Here is a 5709-nt window from a genome sequence, read left to right as displayed (position 1 = left end):
TGTGAAGAGTCTAGACAGCATCTGTGAAGAGTCTAGACAGTGTCTGTGAAGAGTCTAGACAGTGGGTGTCTGTGAAGAGTCTAGACGGCGTCTGTAAAGAGTCTAGACGGCATCTGTGTGCAGTCCAAGATTCAGGGCCCTGTCTCCTGGTGACCTCGGCTTTCTATAAGAGAAGTAGCCTTGCCCCTCAGCCTCTGGCTCAGTAGTTAAACAGGATCTAAGATGTGATAATACACCTGAGCAAGCCACTGTAAGCAGTGCTGAGGGAGGAGATCCCTCCTCCCTGGACATAAGCCCCGACTGTGTAAGGGCTCCTCCAGCTCTCCAGCAGTGACAAGGAGCTTAAAATGCCACTAGCTCCAAGAGAACAAATCAAAACAGGCCAGACACTAGATCCTGCTACCAAAGCTGGAGTCACAACTCCAGATCCAGGGGCTCTGACACACATGTTACACATACACACGTTGGCAAAGCATCCATACAAGTAAAATAAAATAGAAAAATAGTCGGGGTTTGGGAGTTCCTCACACAACAAAATTATAAGGTTTTCTGAAGCTGGAAAGATGGCTCAAGGGTTAAGAACACCTGTTGCTCTCGCAAAAGACCCAGGTTTGGTCCCCACTATCACAGGGAATCAACTCAGGCCGATCATTAACTCCAGGGAATCCAACGCCTCTTCACACCTCTTCAGGCCCCAGCGCACATGCAGGAGACAGACATACATGCGGGAAAACATTTAATTATTTAAGATTAAATAAATAAATCTAAAGAGAAAGTTTTAATGTTTCAAGGGTGGGGGAAGCTCTGCGAAGATGAGAACACACGCGGTTCCCAGAAAATGTGTTATCTGTGGTGTCTGTTCAGCACTGCAGGGGAAAGTTCCGGCCTTCGTGCAGGGATCCCGCGCTTCATCCCTGACTTCTGCCTCCGCTGTCCTCCCGCGACATCCTCCAGGATGAGAAGAATGAGGACAAACGCTGTCACCACCTCCTAATCCCATTCCCTGACAGAAGCCACTAATTGACCACAGCCCCCTCTCCTGCTGAGCCTGGCCCCATCTTTCTAGGCAGTCACTACCAATCAATCAGAGATGACATGCAAAATGAAACCCACTTGTCTGGCTCCAGCCTCGCAGCTGGCCAAGTTTTTCCACGAAGAAGGAAGTCTCTACCAAACATTCTTCTTTGTGCTTGATTTTATTCACATCTCTTTAAATACGGGAAAACATAGCTTTTGGTTAAAGCTCCTTGCTAAGCCTTGAAGCCAGCCTGGAGGGCTGCAGAGAACAAGGCGCCATCTTTGCTCTCTGCAGGATCCTGTGGACAACAGTGGAGTGTTGGGAACGCTGACCCTGAGACGGCCAATAAGATTGCCTGAAAAGTGATAGCAAGATTTAAGGACAGGAGGTTTCCTATTTTCATCGGAGTCACTGAGACCCACACCAAAAGAAAATCATACTCTCGGGGGGGGGGGCTACAGCAGTGGTTCTCGATATGTGGGTCATGACCCCATGGAGGGGGGGTCACATAGCAGATTACAATTCATAACAGTGGCGAATATGCGTAGCAGCGAAAAATTTTATGGTGGGGGGGGGTCACTGCAATACGAGGAACTGTATTAAAGGGTTGTATTAAAGTGGGAAGGTGAAGAACCACTGGACTAGAGGGTCAGGCTGGTCATGGCCCTACCCTTCTCAAGCTTGCCAGACAGGCTTCCACCCCGTGGCCAGGCTTATGGGAGAGCTAAGCAGAGAGGAGTTTGGGGTGACTCATCTGCCTCTCACAGCTGGAATCTCATAATTGGTTCTCACAAAGGTGCCTCTGAACCGGCGTGGCAGCTCATGTCTGTGAGTCCAGAATGTGGTGTACGGAAGCAGGGGGAAGTGTGAGTCCATAGCTTAGCCTCAGCTACAAAACAAATTGGTGCTAAGGCTACTTAAGATCGTGTGTGTGTGTGTGTGTGTGTGTGTGTGTGTGTGTGTGTGTGTGAGAGAGAGAGAGAGAGAGAGAGAGAGAGAGCGAGAGAGAGAGAGAGAGGAAGAAGAGGAGGGAAAGAGGGAGGGAGGGAGGGAGGGAGGGGAAGAGAGAGCGAAAGGACACATGGAAAACTAAAGTGGCATTCCCTCTCTTGAATCTCCGGCACTCTCTGATGCTTTTATGATAATGAATTATTATTAAGTACAAAGATGTGTTTAGTTCTCCTCTTTATTATTCTCCATATTTAATTCTGGCTTGAGTGAAAGAGACTGAATTTTGCTTGACTGATATTAACGTATTCATTCAACAAACATCTCTCTAAAGCCCGAGTCCCCACCTCACCCCTTCCCCGGTCCTGGCAGGCAGGAAAATTGACACAGGGATCACTGTGAAGAGTGAGAAGAGGTGTCTGCGTGAAACAAGGCCAGCCACCTGGGAGGGGTGTGCCCAGGTTCTGAGGTGGCCCTGTGGTAGCATCTGGGATACAAGATCCAAGAGATACAAGAGCTGGCAGGAAGGAGGGCGCCGGGAGGTGCAGAGGCTGTGATGAGATGGAGCATGGTTGTGTGTGTTCTTGGAGTCAGGGTTTTTTTCTGGAAAGCTTCTGAGACTCCTATGGAGGAGATCAGCCAGACAAACAGGCTTGGATTTTTGTTGTCAGAATGACTGTCCACGGGATGGAGAATGAACTGGAGCAAGGAGGTTCTGATTGGGAGCAACGAGGCAGCTGGAAAGGCAACCGCAGCAATTCAGGCAAGAAGGAAATCAATCAACACCCACAAAAATAAGCAAGGGTCACATTCACTCGTTCCCTACCTAACCACCGGGCCTGAGGGCTACATCTTATCGGCACAGCACCCCTGAGGTAGCTCCTTTTCCTATGGACAACCTCCTTCTTGCGTCAGGAACCACAGAAGAGGCCAAGGGAGGCTGGTGGGTAGGCGCTGCTCTGGTCTGAGACAGAACTCAAATCTATCAGGTCTGGTTGCAGAGCCAGCTGGGAACGTCCACAGCGGTGTTGCCTTGGGTGTCTGGATACTGAGTTACATCTTCTCTACCCCAACCCCACCCTCGCATCTGTGCGGACCCCTCTCATCTTTTCTCCGCCGCTCCATCCTACCCGCCTTCCTTTGCAGTCCCTGGCATCATTGCCTTGGCCATGAAACGCAAGCCTCTCCCAGCTGGAGTACAAACCCTCAGGAACTTTGCCTATTCGGCCTGCCACACCAACCTCCCCACCCCCCATACCCCTCGCAGCGTGCGCACCAGCAACCCTGCTCCTGGTAACACAGTGCCCTACGTTCTTTTCAAATAGTCAGTACCAGGAAAACTTTGAACAGAGGCTTGTGTGGTTTCCTTCTCAGAGAGCTGAACCTTGGCAGCCCAGCTTCTGTGTGACACACTAGTAGCCAGCAGAATGGAACCTGCATCTTCCGTGGGCGACTGACGTTTAGGGACACAGCATCCCCCTAGCCATCCTGGCCTGTGGCCTCAGACAAACCCACCCTCAGGAAGAGTCAAAGGGAGTCTTCTCCCTCTCCGTACCTCTCCTCCGCAACCCCCTCCCCCCCAGCATGAAAGTTAGATCAAGCATCTGCAACGAGAAACTTGTATACTGTTTCCTGCGGACAAGGAGACCTCCTGCCCCTCCCGGGCTGATACAACCCACTTTGCACATCCTGCTTCTCCAAAGCTAAAAATAAATCGGTATGCACTGAAAACTCTCGAACGCGTCTCTCCCAGCACACACTTCCCCAGCCCCGCGAGGGCCACACATGAGAATCTTTGGCTCCAAAACGCAGCGGATCGCTGCCTCAGCTTCCAGCGGCGCCTGGCGCAGTCCTCAGCCCCCTCCCCAACCACCCACCCACCTCGGGATAAGGCTTCCAGCGGCGGTTTTTCACTGCCGACTCTGCAGGCCCGCAGCGGGCCGATACCGACGCCCCTGGTCCCGGGTGGGGATGCTCGAGACTTGTTCAGACCGCCAGGCTCGCTAACGCCCCCTTTCGAGCCAGCACGCTACGCCGGGTCCCCTGCAAAGTTGCTTTCTCCTCCCCAGCCACCAGCCTGGCGGAGGGCGGGGGACTAAGGGCTTAAAGCTTGCTGGTCCCTGCTGGGCGCCGGCGTGGGGGTTGACACTGATAAGGTGGGTGGCACCTGGGAAGGAGCAGCAAGGACCCGGTGCTGGGGGCTCCACGATCACCTGCATCCCCTGCTCCCGCTGCACCCGAGAGCGCCTCTTCCCCAGTCGCTCCCCAGCTAACCCGCCCAGCTGCCGCTCCCGCTCCGGGCCAGCGGAGGGAAGGCGCTGCGACTCACCGCCTCTGCCGCTCCCAGCGTCTGTGTCGCCGCGGGCGAGGCGGCAGCGCCTTCCCTCCTCCCGCCTCCCCCTGGACAGCACGGCCGCAGCCGCGCCCCCCTCCCCAGCCACTCTCGCAGACCGCTCCCCAAAGCGGCCGTGGCCTCTCCGTGGGATGGGGCTCGGCAGCCCGGGTGAGGGGGACCAGTCGGAGCTGGGAGGCACAGGTGCAGCGGCAGCCCCGCCTTGCCCTGGTGCAGTCTCCTGCCTCAGCCCGGGTTGCCTTGGACCCCAGCCCACCACCCAGGCTTCCAGTCACGCACTCTCCAAAGGTTATCTGTTATCTGTTCGAGGGCTGGGGATGTCAGATTCAACCTAGAATATCTCCCAAGCTTGCGCTGGTAGGCATGGCGTCCCTGTCATCTCTCAGTATGTTCAAGGAATCCTCGAGAACCTTTTCCAACCGCCACACACACACAAAAACAAGCCTCTCTGGCACCCATATGTCCACGAGGTGGGATGGCTTCTCCTTCTCGCTGACCTGTTCTCTACTCGGATATCTCTGTCTGTCAAGCGATGGCTTAGCAAAACCTCAGCACAGATGGACAGCGAAGGGGGCCCCTTACACACCCTCACACTGCTGGATGGCACCAGCCTCTCCATCTGAAGACAGTGAGCCCCAAATGTCTTGACAATTCGTTCACCCTGTATTTGTCGGGTGCCTTCGTGTTGCGCTGGCTACTCATGACCTCCGGAAAAAGCCACTGTAACTTCTCCTGTTTGGCAACCCAGGTGACTCTTCTTCAATTAAAACAACAAATAAACAAAAATAACTCAGCTAAAAATAACGAAGCAGTGAAAGCACAGTGACCTGGCCATGCGTGTTAGCAAGACTGCAGCCATATTATGATGAGAGAAATGACATTACCAGCTGTGGCGATATCTCAGCCAGGAAAGGACTTGCCAGGCCAACCTGAGGACCTCAGTTCCCCCACCAGATCCAGTGCCGGGGAAGGTGGTGTGGGTTTGTGCACCTAGACTGGGAGCTGAAGACAGGCAGATTCCTGGGGCTCAATGGCCAAGGAACCCAGTCTAAAGAGCATGTCCCTGGCCCGTGAGAGACAGGCAGGTGGACAGTGCCTGAGGAATGACACCTGAGGTTGACCCCTAGCCTCCGCCCATACACTTACACACACACACACACACACATGCACACACAAGCATGCATGCACACATGCCTCACACACACATGCACACACACGCATGCACACACATGCATGCACACACATGCAGGACAGGGGACACTTTAGGTCCATGCAGTCACATATGCTAATGAACATCAGCTAAAGAGTTCCTCTAACCAAAACCGTTATTCCTTGGATCCAGTTAAATTGAAAAGCAAATCGAAATTCAAATCTTTGCCTAGAGTGGATT

At 53.5% G+C, this 5709-nt stretch overlaps 1 protein-coding gene across 2 annotated transcripts in view; it reads right to left on the bottom strand.

Annotated features, from left to right (window-relative positions):
- The window catches only part of Ncald (neurocalcin delta), a 357614-nt gene extending 353413 nt beyond the window's left edge, over positions 1–4201 (bottom strand). For both annotated transcript variants that reach the window (XM_005368114.3, XM_026789775.1), the window contains exon 1: positions 3848–4201. The gene's annotated coding sequence lies outside the window, so the exon portion shown is untranslated. The remainder of the gene's footprint in view (positions 1–3847) is intronic.
- Between the last annotated feature and the right edge of the window lie 1508 nt (positions 4202–5709).

This window comes from Microtus ochrogaster, unplaced genomic scaffold (assembly GCF_000317375.1).
Source record: "Microtus ochrogaster isolate Prairie Vole_2 unplaced genomic scaffold, MicOch1.0 UNK29, whole genome shotgun sequence".
NCBI lineage: Eukaryota > Metazoa > Chordata > Mammalia > Rodentia > Cricetidae > Microtus > Microtus ochrogaster.
Note: the sequence above shows the minus strand (reverse complement) of the source record. Positions and strands in the feature narration are given on the sequence as shown.